The sequence below is a fragment of the Hyla sarda genome, chromosome 3 (assembly GCF_029499605.1).
Source record: "Hyla sarda isolate aHylSar1 chromosome 3, aHylSar1.hap1, whole genome shotgun sequence".
Classification (NCBI taxonomy): Eukaryota; Metazoa; Chordata; class Amphibia; order Anura; family Hylidae; genus Hyla; species Hyla sarda.
The window spans coordinates 311,828,389-311,845,550 of NC_079191.1; the positions used below are offsets into that span (position 1 = coordinate 311,828,389).

Below are 17,162 nucleotides of genomic sequence, written 5' to 3' on the forward strand. Positions count from 1 at the left end.
AACTGGTTTTGAAAATGGCTGCTATACTTTGAAGCCCTCTAATGTCTTCCAAAAGTAAAAACATGTCAACTTTATGATGTCAACATAAAGTAGACATGTTGTATTTTTGAATCAATATATAATTTATTTGTAATATCCATTTTCCTTAAAAGCAGGGAGTTTCAAAATTAGAAAAATGCAACATTTTCAAAATTTTCATGAAATGACGACGAAGTAACGACGAAAATTTACCACTATGTTAAAGTAGAATATGTCATAAAAAAAACTCTCTCGGAATCAGAATAATCGGTAAAAGCATCCCAGAGTTATTAATGCATAAAATGACAATGGTCAGAATTGCAAAAAAAGGGCTCCGTCCTTAAGGTGAAAATTAGCTGCGTCCTTAATGGGTTAAAGTGAATGTACCACCTAGATTTGCTTTTTTTTTTATTTGTTTTTATTTTCTGATTGTAATTTTTTTTATTTAATTTTAGCACATTATGGGGGCAGTCACCTTGCCTGAGCTGTTTTTAACAGTATTTAGAGAAAGGATTTACATGGACACATGCAAAATAGGCTGGCCCAGACCATATTCACTGGAATTGGAATGTTTTCTGAGCATGTGTTGTGACATGATCAGACATTAATTCTTAGGGAGAAAAAGGCAGAGTTGTGAGCTTCAGCTATTGTCTTATCTCTACATTGGTGTCTTTTATTGTAATACTTTCTGTGATGATTAGGATGACACTGCTGGAAAGTGATCATTAAAAAAACTTTTTTTTTTTTTTTTTTATACTGGCTCCAGAAAGTTAAACAGATTTGTAAATTACTTCTATTAAAAAATCGTAATCCTTCCAATAATTATCAGCTGCTGAAGTTGAGTTGTTCTTTTCTGTCTGGCAACAGTGCTCTCTGCTGACATCTCTGCTTGTCTCGGGAACTGCACAGAGTAGAAGAGGTTTGCTATGGGGATTTGCTTCTACTCTGGACAGTTCCAGAAACAGGTGTCATCAGAGAGCACTTAGACAGAAAAGAACAACTCAACTTCAGCAGCTTATAAGTACTGAAAGGATTAAGATTTTTTAATAGAAGTAATTTACAAATCTGTTTAACTTTATAGAGCCAGTTGATTAAAAAAAAGTTTTTTTCCTGGATAACCCCTTTAATATTAGGCCTAGTGGGCAGAAAGAAATAAGTGCATTAGTAATTTTCTGCTGATATATTTCCTTTAACCCCTTAAGGGCCCAGCCCAAATATACCTTAAGGACCCGGCCATTTTTTTTAACATCTGACCACTGTCACTTCTAGCATTAATAACTCTGGGATGCTTTAACCTTTCATTCTGATTCCGAGATTGTTTTTTCGTGACATATTCTACTTTATGTTAGCGGTAAAATTTTGTTGATACCTGTATCATTTCTTCGTGAAAAATTCCAAAATTTGATTTAAAAAATTGAAAATTTTGCATTTTTTTAAAACTTTGAAGCTCTCTGCTTATAAGGAAAATGAATATTCCAAATAAATTATATATTGATTCACATATACAATATGTCTACTTTATGTTTGCATCATAAAGTTGACATGTTTTTACTTTTGAAAGACATCAGAGGGCTTCAAAGTTCAGCAGCAATTTTCCACAAAATTTTCAAAATCGGATTTTTTCAGGGACCAGTTCTGTTTTGAAGTGGATTTGAGGGGCCTTCTTATTAGAAATACCCCATAAATGACACCATTATGAAAACTGCACCCCTCAAAGTATTCAAAATGACATTCAAAAGGTTAGTTAACCCTTTTGTTGTTTCACAGGAATAGCAGCAAGTTGAAGGAGAAAATTCAAAATCTTCATTTTTTACACTCGCATGTTCTTGTAAACCCAGTTTTTGCATTTTTACAAGGGGTAAAAAGAGAGAAATTTTCTTAAAATGTGTAACCCAATTTCTCTCGAGTAAGAAAATACCTCATATATGTATGTCAAGTGTTTGGCGGGCGCAGTAGAGGGCTCAGAAGGGAAGGAGCTACAGTGGGATTTTGGAGAGTGAGTTTTTCTGAAATGGTTTTTGGGGGGCATGTCGCATTTAGGAAGCCCCTATGGTGCCAGAACAGCAAAAAAAAAAAACCACATGGCATACCATTTTGGAAACTAGACCCCTTGAGGAACGTAACAAGGAATAAAGTGAGCCTTAATACCCCAAAGGGTTTCACGACTTTTGCATATGTTAAAAAAATATATATTTTATTCACTAAAATGTGTGTTTCCCCCCAAATTTCACATTTTTGCAAGGGTTAATAGCAGAAAATACCCCCCAAAATTTGTAACCCCATCTCTTCTGAGTATGGAGGTACCCCATAAGTTGACCTGAAGTGTACTACGGGCGAACTACAATGCTCAGAAGAGAAGGGGTCATATTTGGCTTTTTGAGAGCAAATTTTGCTCGGGGAGCATGTCGCATTTAGGAAGCCCCTATGGTGCCAGAACAGAAAAAAACACATGGCATACCATTTTGGAAACTAGACCCCTTGAGGAACGTAACAAGGAATAAAGTGAGCCTTAATACCCCACAGGGGTTTCACGACTTTTGCATATGTAAAAGAAATATATATTTTTTTCACTAAAATGTGTGTTTCCCCCCAAATTTCACATTTTTGCAAGGGTTAATAGCAGAAAATAACCCCCAAAATTTGTAACCCCATCTCTTCTGACCTGAAGTGCACTACGGGCGAACTACAATGCTCAGAAGAGAAGGAGTCATATTTGGCTTTTTGAGAGCAAATTTTGCTCGGGAGCATGTTGCATTTAGGAAGCCCCTATGGTGCCAGAACAGCAAAAAAAAAAACACATGGCATACCATTTTGGAAACTAGACCCCTTGAGGAACGTAACAAGGAATAAAGTGAGCCTTAATACCCCACAGGGGTTTCACGACTTTTACATATGTAAAAAAAATATATTTTCTTCACTAAAATGTGTGTTTCCCCCCAAATTTCACAATTTTGCAAGGGTTAATAGCAGAAAATAACCCCCAAAATTTGTAACCCCATCTCTTCTGACCTGAAGTGCACTACGGGCGAACTACAATGCTCAGAAGAGAAGGAGTCATATTTGGCTTTTTGAGAGCAAATTTTGCTCGGGAGCATGTTGCATTTAGGAAGCCCCTATGGTGCCAGAACAGCAAAAAAAAAAAAAAAAAAACACATGGCATACCATTTTGGAAACTAGACCCCTTGAGGAACGTAACAAGGAATAAAGTGAGCCTTAATACCCCACAGGGGTTTCACGACTTTTACATATGTAAAAGAAATATATTTTCTTCACTAAAATGTGTGTTTCCCCCCAAATTTCACAATTTTGCAAGGGTTAATAGCAGAAAATATCCCCCAAAATTTGTAACCCCATCTCTTCTGAGTATGGTGGAACCCCATAAGTGGACGTCAAATGCACTGCAGGAGCGCTACAATGCTCAGAAGAGAAGGATTTGCTAATTTTGCTGAAATGGGGGGGGGGGGGGCATGTCGCATTTACTGCCAGAAGAGCAAAAAAAATTTAAATTTGTAAATACATTTCTTTGGAAAAAGGACATACCTCATATCTGGGCGTAAAACGGATCTCCGGGTGCACACTGGTCACGGAGGAACAGGAGGGCAGTCAGGGGCCTTGAGCTTCTGCCTATGGAGCCAGAACAGTGGGACCCCCCCCTCAAGGGGCATTATATGGGGTACACTAATAACTAACAAGGGGTACAGTGGGACATAAAAGGATAAAACAGCTTATGTTCCCAGAATGATGACCCAGAGCATAGCCAAAACTAAAAAATATGCCCACACCAAACCCTATGCTCTGAATCATCATTCTGGGAATGTGATGTGTGTGGCCGTCCCTAACCTGTTGCCTCAAATGCGCACCCGCTCAGGTGGAGAGAGAGCGCTGCGCATTTGAGACAACATAAAAAGTTCCCGATGATAGTGACTCAGTGACCCATGACTCAGGGGTTAAAATTTGGAATGTACTCTGGACTTGGTACATTGGTGTCAAATTATGGAAAATTTAAATGAAAAGGGAAAATTTTGTACTGCATGGAAGTGTGATACTCCCTGAAGCCGTTTTTAATGCAGAGGCCCGGATGATCAGGGCAAGTGTCACATTGATAGGTGGTGTCCTTCCGAATCCCCCTCCTGTTACACACTCTGCATTTTTTCTGGGATTGTCCCTTCTTTCCAGTGTGGGGGACCTCACCTGGAAAGTGTTGGCCTGGGACGATCCTGGCACCTATAACTTCAGTACCTTGGGAAGTCCGGCCTGCTCTTTCCCGGTCAGCAAAGATCAGGACCTTTAGGACTTCTTCTTGGAACTGAAGGTATGTCCCTGTGTTGCCAGCATTCTGGTACAGTACAAAAGAGTTGTACATGGCAACCTGTACCAAGTAGACCGCAACTTTCTTGTACCATACACGTGTTTTCCGCATGGTGTTATATGGCTTCAGGATTTGATCAGAAAGATCAACTCCCCCCATATACCGATTGTAGTCCAGAATACAAACGGGCATGAGGACCGTTGTTGTGGTACCTCGCACAGGGACAGGTGAGCTGCCGTTACCATGAATAGTGGTCAGCATAAGGACATCCCTCTTATCCTTATACTTGACCAGCAACAGGTTTTCATGGGTAAGGGCACGGGACTCACCCTTGGGCATAGGTGTCTGAACAAAATTTAGAGGGAGGCCTCTCTGATTCTTCCGCACGGTCCCACATGCGGACGTCGATCTGGCGGCAAGGTATGTGAAGAGAGGGATGCTGGTATAAAAGTTGTCCACGTACACGTGGTAACCCTTATCCAGCAATGGGTACATAAGGTCCCAAACGATTTTCCCGCTAACACCCAGAGTGGGGGAACAATCTGGGGGTTCAATACGGGAATCTCGTCCCTCATACACTCTAAACTTGAGAGTGTACCCGGAGGTACTCTCACAAAGTTTATATAGCTTCACGCCAAATCGCGCCCGCTTCGAGGGAATATACTGGTGGAAGATGAGTCTCCCCTTAAAACTGATGAGAGACTCATCTACAGAGAGCTCCCTAAGCGGTACATAGGCCTCAAAAAATTTGGCCCCAAAGTGATCGATGACCGGCCTCACTTTGTAAAGCCGGTCATAGGTGGGATCACTTCGGGGTGGAAATGCCGCATTATCTGCATAATGCAGACATTTCCGAATGGCCTCAAGCCGCTTCCATGCCATGGCCATACTGTACAAAAAAGAATCAGGGTGGTGGGCGCTGAACTGCCTGGCGTACAGATTTGTCTGCTCCACCATGTGATTGACCAGGTTGTCACTGAAAAAATAACTGAAAAAGTCAAATTCAGTGAACCCAGCCATGTCAATCCGGATTCCGGAGTCGCCAACAAACTCCGGAATCCGTGGCTGATAACCCTCTGGGGGTCTCCAGACAGGTTCACCTGAAGGGGGCTCCGGTAAAATCGCCTGGGGGGTTGGACACCTAGTACGAGCGGCATCCCCACTCGCACTAGTGCCAGCCACTGGGGCACTTTCTTGGGGGGTGCGTGACCTCGCCTGGCGGCATCTCCGCCGCCGTGCAGGGGGCTCATCATCAGTACTAGATGATGAGGAGGACGATGAAGAACACAGGAATGTTGGATCTTCATCGTCCTCACTGACAGATTCGGAGTCGGAGGCAAGAAAAGCGTATGCCTCCGCTACCGAAAATGCCCGGCGAGCCATCGCCTTTTTCTACGGTGGCAGGGGGGGGGGGGGGGGGAGGGGGTGTGTGTGGGGGGTGGCGGGGATGTATGTAGTGTGTGTGCTTGGTGTATACTATATATAACGGTGTGTGATTAGAAACACACCGTTATATGAACAAAAATAAAAAGCTGCGGCCAAAAAAAAATGGGGGGCCAAATGCAGCACCCTGAACCACTAATAGGGCCCGGGTCAAGCTAAAAAAAATCTCAGGCAGACCCTTGGGGACCTATTAGGGGGTCGGGGTATTTTTTTTTTTTACTTTTATTTTACTGTTTTACACTATTTTTTCCTACCTTTCCCTGGTGGGTTTTCTGTTCCTGCTCTATGGGGGATCGTCAGTCCTGAGGGGGCTCCAATCCTCACGGGGGGGGGGGGGTCCCTGGCACCTTCGAGCAGCTTTGCCCGCTGACTGAACTCAGCTAACGGGCAGAGCTGCAAGAAGATGCAGTTAACCCCTCCCCCGCCGGCTGCTATTGGCTGGACGATCCAGCCAATAGCAGTGTTCCTCGGGGGGTGACGAAATCTCCACCTCCCCATAGATACAGTGTGTGATAGGGGGTGTATTGTACACCCCCAATCACCTTGTATCTTCGGGTCAGCAGTGGTCACAAATGTATGATGTGTGAAAGACGCAAGTAGGCAAATAAAAGTCGCAAACCCCCTACAAAAAGTCGCAGGTCAACTCCAGGTCTGACCTGGAGTACAAAACTCCCATACCTGAGCAAATTTAAAAAGTCGCCAAAAAGTCTCACAAAAGTCTCAGCCGCAACTTTTTTGTTTTGCTTATGTGCTCCAAATTTATCAACCTCCTGTGATAGTATGATAAATATGTAGCACATAAGCAAAACTAAAGCAAAAGAAAATACCTTCAGAACTTGCTTACCAAACAACAATGATGAATGTCCCCTATAGTCCTTTCCAGCACCAAGATAAAATCCTTTTTGCTATGTGTAAATGAGGCTTAAAATCCCAGGTGTTCCACAACACAGTAAAGGCCAAGGTAGGTCCAGCCCTTGTCCTTTTTATTTAGTGGTTATCACTCAAATAGGGTAGGCAGATGCAAGGGGACCAGTGGGCAGTAATAAAGAGGACGTGGGTTGAATTTATCTGGGCTTTTGCAGAGTTGGGGAATGTACCTTGGCCTTTTGACCCTCATTTGCATAATAAAATAGCTTTTTTTTCAGAACTGGAAAGGACTATAGAGATAAAAACATACTAGGGATCGACCGATATCGGTTTTTTAGGGCCGATAGCCGATAACTTATACCGATATTCCGGTATAAGTTATCGGCTATTTAACCCCCTGCGACACCGCTGCAGATCATTGATTTAAAGCGGGCGCTTTAAATCAATGATCTGCAGTGGCTTTTGCGGGGCCATAGGCCGCCGCCGCCACCACCCGCTTCTCTCCCCCTACCTGTCAGGGTGGTCCGGGCCATCCATCCATCGTTTCTGTAGCGTCCGGGGGCGTTCCGGGTGGTCCGGTCCGGGCTGTCCTTCTTCTCTGGCGGGCCTCTTCTCCACTCCAGGCAGGCTCCGGCCTAGTACGCTGCATTGACGTCGCTGCGCAGTGACGCCCGTGCGCAGCGACGCACCTGACGTCACGGCGTAGCGGCGTCTATGCAGCGTACTAGGCCGGAGCCTGCCCGGAGTGGAGAAAAAGACCGTGGGAGAAGAAGGACAGCCCGGACCGGACCACCCTCCACCCGGAACGCCCCCGGACGCTACAGGAACGATGGATGGATGGCCCGGACCACCCCCATTATGGGTAAGTTTAATTTTTTTATTGACTGGGAGGGTGGGGGAGGGGCCCGACCGGTATAGCGGTATGGGAAAAAATCCATACCGGTATACCGCCTAGCATCACGGTGTGGGGTGCGGTGGGTCGGCGGTGCGGCGGGTCGAGGGGGTGGCGGTCGCGGTGCTGTGGGGTGGTGCGGGGGGCGGGGCATTATCGGCTTATCGGCAAGATAATTGCCGATACCGATAATGCCCAAAATCGTGATTATCGGACGATAATATCGGCCATACCGATAATCGGTCGATCTCTAAAACATACAACATGAGGGTACATTGCAGAATTAAATGCCCTGTTGTAATGTAAAGTTCCTAGAGTGGTATTCCTATGACACAAAATTATGTCAATGTGCTATCACTAAGGCTTTAATAACTGGGACCTCTACAATACTGAGATTGAAGGGACTGCAGTACTGGCCGATGTGCCACTGTACAGAGAAACATCTCATGGGAATGTAGAGCTAAATCAATTGTTCATTCTCCAGAATGGTAGGGGGTCCTGGCAGTTGGATTCTTTGCGTTATGGGTGTTTCCCAACAATAATGGTTATTAACTGTGCCCAACAGAGGGGATGACATGCAGGAAGCCCTTTTTGAGGACCATATACATAAACCTTAAACATTTTATAGTTAATATATTAAAATGTATCTACATTATTTACTATTTTTTAGACTGTAAGATGCAAAAAGGAAAAAATATTTCATGCTAATAAAACTACCCTGGTGCTCTCAGGAAATGTCGGTGTCTTTTGGTGATCAAGGGTTGAAGTGGGGGTTAATAGTCAGATCCCGATTAGCTTAGAGCGTGATCCTCTTCTAAGTACTGAAATAAACTGTAATAACTAAATGTCACATGCACTTAAAGGGGTACTCCGGTGGAAAACTTTTTTTTTTTTTTTTTTTTTTAAATCAACTGGTGCCAGAAAGTTAAACAGATTTGTAAATTATTTCTATTAACCCCTTAACGACAATGGACGTAAATGGTGATACTTAACGCACCATGACGTACATTTACGCTCAGACATGATCACGAGCACCGGAGCAGTGCTCGCGTCATGCCTGGCAGGTCCCGGCTGCTATCAGCAGCCAGGGACCCACCGGTAATGGCGGACATCCGCGAATGCGCGGATGTCCGCCATTAACCCCTCCGATGCCATAATCAATACAGATCACAGCATCTGCAGCAGTGCGGTACTTTGCACGGAAGATCGGATCGGCCGCAGAGCTGTTGCGGGGATCCGATCATCCAGCATGGCGGCCGGAGGTCCCCTCACCTAGCTCCGGCCGTCTCCCGGGGTCTTCTGCTATAGTCTGAGATCGAGCAGACCAGAGCAGAAGATGACCGATAATACTGAGCAGTGCTGTGTCCCATACATAGCACTGCACAGTATTAGCAATCAACTGATTGCAATGAATAGTCCCCTATGGGGACATAAAATGTGTAAAAAAAAAAAGGTAAAAAAATGTAAAATAAAAAAGTAACAAAATGTGAAAAATCCCCTCCCCCAAGAAAAAAGTAAAACGTCCATTTTTCCCATTTTACCCCCAAAAAAGCTTAAAAAAAATAATACACATATTTGGTATTGCCGTGTGCGTAAAAGTCTGAACTATTAAAATATATTGTTAATCATCCCATATGGTGAACGGCGTAAATGTAAAAAAAATAAAAATGTCCAAAATTGCTGCTTTTTTTGTCACTTTTTATATAAAATTTTTTTATAAAAATTAATAAAAAGTTAAACCTAACCAAAAGTGATACTGATACAAACTACAGATCATGGTGCAAAAAATGAGCCCTCATATTGCCCCATATACGGAAAAATAAGAAAGTTATAGGTACCGTATATACTCGAGTATAAGCCGAGTTTTTCAGCACGATTTTTTGTGCTGAAAATGCCCCCCTCGGCTTATACTCGAGTGACTATACATTTCCATAATATAGAACAGGACTGCCGGGCTCCTGACAAGCCTGGCGGTGGGGGGGGGGGGTCGCAGAAGGGGGGGGGGGGGGGCGGCAGAAGCTGTCACGTACTTCGCAGCATTCTTCATTGTGTTTGCTCTGACGGCCGCTTGTCTCGGCGGTGGGGGCGCAGATTGGGAGGCGGCGGAGAAGCTCTCAGTTACTTCCATGCAGCTCCACTTTGCTCTGCCGGCTGCGTGTCTCGCCATTGCAACCCGGTGGTGGGGGCGCAGAAGGAGGGCTGCCCGGCCACAGAAGCTGTCACTTACGTTCCCAGCAGCTCCCTGCAGCTCCACTGTGTAACTCTCGCGAGACCCGCGGCCGGCAGAGCATTGTCACGGGTTTCCATGGCAATGCTCATAGCGCGCACAGTGGAGCTGAAGAGAGCTGCTGGGAAGGTACAGTACAGTAACGGCTTTTCCCAGTGTTCAGCCCATGCCACTGGACCACCAGGGGATAACAGATCCCCCCCTCCCTGGCCAAGTAACAAGCAGGGAGGGGGAAGTAAAACAAAAAGTAAAATAATAAAAATTATGAAATAATAGATATGCCCCCCCCACCCCCACTCAGTATATTATATATATATATATATATATATATATATATATATACACAAACACACACATTCTTCATTCATACAAACACACATTACACAAATCTGCATTCATTATATACACACACACCCTGCATTCATTATATACGGTACACACACACACACACACACACACACACACACACACACACACACTCTGCATTCATTATATACACACAGTTTATTCACTGTACACACTACACAAACACATACACATATTCTGGTGGGGGTTATACTGATGTATGAGGAGCAGATGATGTCTGGTGGGGGTTATACTGATGTATGATAAGTAGATGATGTCTGGTGGGGGTTATACTGATGTATGAGGAGTAGATGATGTCTGGTGGGGGTTATACTGAGGTATGAGGAGTAGATGATGTCTGGTGGGGGTTATACTGATGTATGAGGAGTAGATGATGTCTGGTGGGGGTTATACTGATGTATGAGGAGTAGATGATGTCTGGTGGGGGTTATACTGATGTATGAGGAGTAGATGATGTCTGGTGGGGGTTATACTGATGTATGGGGAGCAGATGATGTCTGGTGGGGGTTATACTGATGTATGAGGAGTAGGTGATGTCTGGTGGGGGTTATACTGATGTATGAGGAGCAGATGATGTCTGGTGGGGGTTATACTGATGTATGAGGAGCAGATGATGTCTGGTGGGGGTTATACTGATGTATGAGGAGCAGATGATGTCTGGTGGGGGTTATACTGATGTATGAGGAGCAGATGATGTCTGGTGGGGGTTATACTGATGTATGAGGAGCAGACATACACATATTCTAGCATGTACAGTATATTTTGTGCATTTACCTTAAAGGACAACTGTACTGCAGCACTTTTATGTCCCCCTGGTCCCGGGCTGCAAAAATAAACTCACCTGCCTATGCTCCCCCGTTGGACCGTTACCGGCCTCAGGCTCCAGCTCTGACATCCTCATTCCACTTCCTGGGAATGGAGAGGGTACAGTGCTGTCAGTGTTTCACCAGCAGCAGCAATGTCCCGCCCCAGCTCCTTACATGACAGTGAGCTCAGCCAACACCGGCCAGGGTGGGACATCGCTGTGGCCAGTGATACGCTGACAGCACTGCACCCTCTCCGTTCCCAGGAAGTAGGAAGAGGATATCAGCGCTGGACCGTGAGACCGGTACTGGTCCAACGGGGGAGCATAGGAAGGTGAGTTCAAGTTTATTTGGTTTATTTTTGCAGCCCGGGACCAGGGGGACATAAAAGTGCTGCAGTACAGTTGTCCTTTAATAAATGGTAAATGTACAAAACATCTGAAAGTTATCAGATTATTGGCATCAGCCCTAAAAAAAATCCCTCCCCCCGTCTCTCATCTGTGGGCGCCTGCAGCCTCTGCGTGGTCCGTGCCGTACTGGGCACTGCTTGTTCCCTCTGGAATATTATATCAAACTATCCAAACCCTGAATTATTGTCTGCTTCCTTGGTGATCCAGCAGGTTTTGGGTCTTGTGGTGTCTTTTTTTGGGTCTTTCAAAGTCTTTTTTTTTTTTTACCTGTTAGAAATGGATCCCAATACTTCCAATCCCGGACCAAAACAAAAACGTAGGTCCTACGAAGCTGGTTTCAAACTTAAGGTTGTGTCAAGAGCAGAAGAAAGCAATAACAGTATTGCAAGTAGGGAATTTTGTGTTGACGAAAAATAAGTGAGGGTGTGGCGGAAAATGAAAGCGGACTTGGAAAAGCTTCAAAGGCAAAAAAAAGCTCGACGTGGTTTAACAACTTCATATGGGGCTCTAGAGACTGAATTGCATAAATGGGTTATGGAGTGTCGTCAAAACGGTTACTGCGTAACACGAATGGGAATTCGTTTACGTGCCCTTCAAATGGCTAAAGATGACAAATTAAAAGCACCAGGCATTGAAAATTTTGTTGCATCAGCAGGATGGTGTACCCGCTTCATGAATAGGTTTGCCCTATGTTTGCGGCAAAGAACAAAGATTTCACAGAAGTTGCCAAAAGACCTTGATGAAAAACTGATGTCATTCCATTCATTCATAATAAAACAAAGAAGGATCCATAATTATGACCTGGGAGATATTGGAAATATGGATGAAACACCGATGACGTTTGATCTTCCAAGCAACAGAACTGGCAAATTTGGGAGAGAAGACTATTTTACTCAGAACCGCAGGAAATGAAAAAAAACATTTCACAGTTGTTCTGTCATGTTTGGCTAATGGAACTAAGCTGCGGCCTGTCATTATTGTTAAAAGACCTTGCCTAAAAAGGTCAAATTCCCACCACGAATTACAGTGCGCGCGCATATTAAAGGTTGGATGGATGAAGACGGAACAAAAAAATGGCTGGAAGAAATTTGGAACGGACGACCAGGAGCAGCCTTAAAGAAAAAAAAATCATTGCTAGTTTGGGATATGTTCAGAGCCCACACATCTGATGACATAAAAAAATTGGCAAAGTCTTCTCAAGTTACTTTGGCCGTTATTCCAGGTGGGCTTACATCTGTATTGCAGCCACTAGATGTGTGTTTAAATAAACCTTTCAAAGATCGTGTGCGAAAGATGTGGCATGAATGGATGTCATCTGGTCAAGCCCGACTGACAAAAGTTGGAAATCTGATGAAGCCCGACATAGAATTGGTAGCAAGGTGGGTTTGTGATGCATGGGAAGATATTCCAGAGGACATGGTGAAACACGCCTTCAAGAAATGTGGCATTAGTAATGCTATGGATGGCAGTGAAGACAGCGCTTTGTATGAAAACGACAGCAGTGATGGTGAAGACTGCGAAATCAGTGATGATGACAATGTCTATGCTGATAGCCTCACACCAGCTTTAGCTGAAGCTCTGTTTGGACATACAGATGACGAGGAGGAATCCAGTTTTGAAGGATTTTAACTCTTTTGTTTTAGCTTTATTGATGATTGAGGTTTTTGTACTTTTAAAGTTTTTTTTGATACCATATGGTTTTCGTTGACCCTCTTTTCCACTTACAGAGCTAGTTTACTGTTTTTCTTTTAAATAAATATTTAAAAAACATTTAAACTACCGATGTCTCAATTAATGTAATTTTATTGGTATCTATTTTTATTTTGAAATTTACCAGTAGCTGCTGCTGCATTTCCCACCCTAGGCTTATACTCGAGTCAATACTTTTTTTTTTTTTTTTTTTTTTTTTTTTTTTTTTATTTTATTTTTTTCCCCCAGGTTTTTGTGGTAAAATTTGGTGCCTCGGCTTATATTCGGCTCGGCTTATACTCGAGTATATACGGTAGTCAAAATAGGGCAATTTCAAACACTAATTTTGTTAAAATGGTTTGAGATTTTTTTTTTTAAGCGGTACAATTATAGAAAAGAATATAATCATAGGTATCATTTTAATCGTATTGACCAACAGAATAAAGAAAACATGTCATATTTACCGGAAAGTGTACAGCGTGAAAACAAAACCTTCCAAAATTTGCTAAATTGCGGTTTTCTTTTAAATTTTCCCTCATAAATAATATTTGTTTGGTTTCGCCGTACATTTCATGGTAAAATAAGTGATGTAATTACAAAGTACAATTGGTGACGCAAAAAACAAGCCCTCATATGGGTCTGTGGATGGAAATATAAGAGAGTTATGATTTTTAGAAGGCGAGGAGGAAAAAACGAAAATGCAAAAATAAAATGGGCCTGGTCCTTAAAGGGTAGCTCCCACCATCCTATTTTTTTCTGTCCCTGCCTATTGCCAATCTATCCCTAACCCCCTCCCTGCTTTAAATTTTTCTTTTTACTATTTTTAAAATAACTTTTTGTCTGCCTAGTAGTGTGCTCACTACCAGGCAGACTTCCCCAGCAGGCACCACGTCACTGATGCCTGCTGGGGGGGACTTCCGCCCTTAGTTTATCTACACAGGGTGCCTCCAGCTGTTTCACCACTACAACTCCCAGCTTGCCCTGACATCTATTGGCTGTCAGGGCATGCTTGGAGTTGGAGTAGTGAAACAGCTGGAGGTACCCTGTGTAGATAAGCTATAAGTTAGTTCCATGCGGCGCTACGGCGCTAGCCCGTTCCCTCCGTCAACCCCCCCCCGCGCCATACCCCGTTCCCTCCATCACAACCCGCCCCCCCCCCCCCCGCATACCCTGTTCCCTCCATCACAAACCCCCTCCCGCAAACCCCTTTCCCTCATTACAGTTACTGCAGAGTCCGGCAAGGACAGCGGCGCGCCGACATGTGCGGGAGGAGTGGCCTCCCAGCCAGTGGCCGGGGAGCCAATGCGCTCGCTCCCTGCCTGACAGGCAGGGAGCGAGAGCAGCCTAAATGAAAAAGGACCGATTGCCAGGCCAAAATCAGTCCTTTTTTAGGCGTGACATCACGACAGGCTGCAGCCTGCCACTAGGAGGGTTTTTAAATGTAAATTAAAGCATTTTAATGGGAAAAAAAATAATAAAAGTATATTAGAGATATGTTGTAGTACATAAGTACTACAACATATCAAAAAATAAAGTTGGTGACAGTGCCCATTTAAGGGGTTAAAAAGGCTTAATCCTTCCAGCACTTATTAGCGGCTGTATACTACAGAGAAAATTTTCCTTTTGGATTTCTTTTCTGTCAGGACCACAGTGCTCTCTGCAGACACCTCTATCCATTTTAGGAACTGTCCAGAGCAGCATGTTTGCTATGAGGATTTGCTCCGGCTCTGGACAGTTCCTAACATGGACAGAGGTGTCAGCAGAGAGCACTGTGGTGACAGAAAAGAACGTCCTCTGTATTATACAGCAGCTAATATGTACTGGAAGGATTAAGATTTTTTAATAGAATTAATATATAAAGCTCAATTGGAATATATAGCTTATGCCTCTAGGACCTCACCAATGGTGCATAATGATGTGGGCAATAATAAATTGTGGCAGCGTTAGTCAAAAATTGTTTTTAATTCAGATTATAAAATATAAATATATAAAACAATGACAAAGTAACACATTAAACTGGCACTGTCTAGTGAAAATCCCACTGGGCCCTAGTGGGATATCCAAATTAGAATATAAAAAATATAAAAATGATGAATTAATGTTCCAATATGTCCATAAATCTGCAAATAAAAAATAATAAAATCCGCAAAGAGTATGGATAGATATTCGGTTTTATGGCAAAGTAGACTTGTAACATAAAGTCAATGTACTTGTAACATAAAGTCAATAATCAAAAAAATGAATGATACAGAGTATCTCTAACCACTGCTTCTGGCTTGATGGATTTTGTGAATGAATCGCAGCCTTGTATTCCTTGCATGCCCCAATATGGAGAGGTGGGGGGCACTGGTTTTCACATCTCCCTAGCAGCCCCGTTGGCAGGGGGCGCAAATGGATGTTGCGAACCGTGGGCTCCGATGTCGGAGGAGCGTGCAACAGTATTCAGCGCTGTATATACACATTTCTAGGGAACGGAGGCTCATGTTTCCCAGCACCCCGAAACGCGTTTAGGAATCTGGCACTGTTCACACAGTTATCACCAGTGTCCATCTGCAAACTCATATGTTTTGGCAACAGAGGAGTTAAATCAGCTTCATTCCGCCCTGCCTGGCCGCAACCACACCATCAACCACATCGCACAGCCTGTACCTCCTGTTACTCAAGCTTCCACGTGGGACGCCATCCCCGGACCTTCTACCGCTCCCGACGTACCATCACCGCCAGACCCATTGTCGCTCCCGAGCCGACTGACACTCTTGCCGGAGGGTCAGACCAGTGCCATCTGCAGCAAGCCGGTTAGTGAGCGTGGTCTCCAGCGTTGAATACTGTTGCACGCTCCACCGACATCGGAGCCCATGGTACGCAACATCCATTTGCGCCCCCTGCCAACGGGGCTGCTAGGGAGACGTGAAAACCAGTGCCCCCCTCTCCATATTGGGGCATGCAAGGAATACAAGGCTGCGATTCATTCACAAAATCCATCAAGCCAGAAGCAGTGGTTAGAGATACTCTGTATCATTCATTTTTTTGATTATTGACTTTATGTTACAAGTACATTGACTTTATGTTACAAGTCTACTTTGCCACAAAACCGAATATCTATCCATACTCTTTGCGGATTTTATTACTTTTTATTTGCAGATTTATGGACTTATTGTAACATTAATTCATCCTTTTTATATTTTTTATATTCTAATTTGGATATCCCACTAGGGCCCAGTGGGATTTTCACTAAACAGTGCCAGTTTAATGTGTTACTTTGTCATTGTTTTATATATTTATATTTTATAATCTGAATTAAAAACAATTTTTGACTAACGCTGCCACAATTTATTATTGCCCACATCATTATGCACCATTGGTGAGGTCCTAGAGGCATAAGCTATATATTCCAATTGATATTTATTATTGTTGCCGGTGGGGTCCGGCTTTAGCTTTGATTGCCTCGGTCATTCTGTTGTGAGCTGCACCTAATTTTAAGTTTTAATATATAAAGTTGTTTAACTTTCTGGCATCAGTTGATCTTAAAAAAAAAAAAATGTTTCCACTGGAGTACCCCTTTAAGTTAGGCCAGTTGCACAGAAGCATAATACGATTTCTGAGTATGTATTACGGCCTAAGTGGACGGCACAGGCTGACCGGGGGAGCGTGCTAATCGGCCATGGTGTCTCCCGCCACTGGCACTTACATCTTCCTGCAGCAGCCGATGGTGAGCCTTCTTTGCGGGGATGCGCGCGATAGGTGACGTCATCACATGTACCGTTCAGGACGTCAGTGTTTCGGCGTCTTGCGCTGCGGATGCGATGATGTCCCCAATCTCACGCACCCCTCCAGGAAGGCTCGTAATGGGCTGCAACAGGGAGATGTAAGTACTGTAGCAGTTTGCCAAAGTGTGTTCATTTCTTCCGGCATTTAGCGCTGCTTGCCCGAAGCAGGGCTAAATGCCTGAAGAAATCACTTGTCCGGCACCCGGAACTGCATGTCCTGGGCATTGGGTGATACCAATTCCAGATCCCTGTTGCGGGCCGCAAACTTTCGTTCGGGCTGGGAGTTTGAGACCCCTGCTGTATAGGAAAAACTAACTTTCCAGCTAAATTATAGAAACTCTTTTAAGCTGTAATGCAATGTGTCTGTTAAC

The 17,162-nt window shown here is 43.8% G+C and overlaps 1 protein-coding gene across 7 annotated transcripts in view; it reads right to left on the bottom strand.

Moving 5' to 3' along the window:
* TFB1M (transcription factor B1, mitochondrial) overlaps window positions 1-17,162 on the bottom strand; it is a 179,521-nt gene that overhangs the window by 79,554 nt on the left and 82,805 nt on the right. The gene's annotated exons all lie outside the window — the stretch shown is intronic.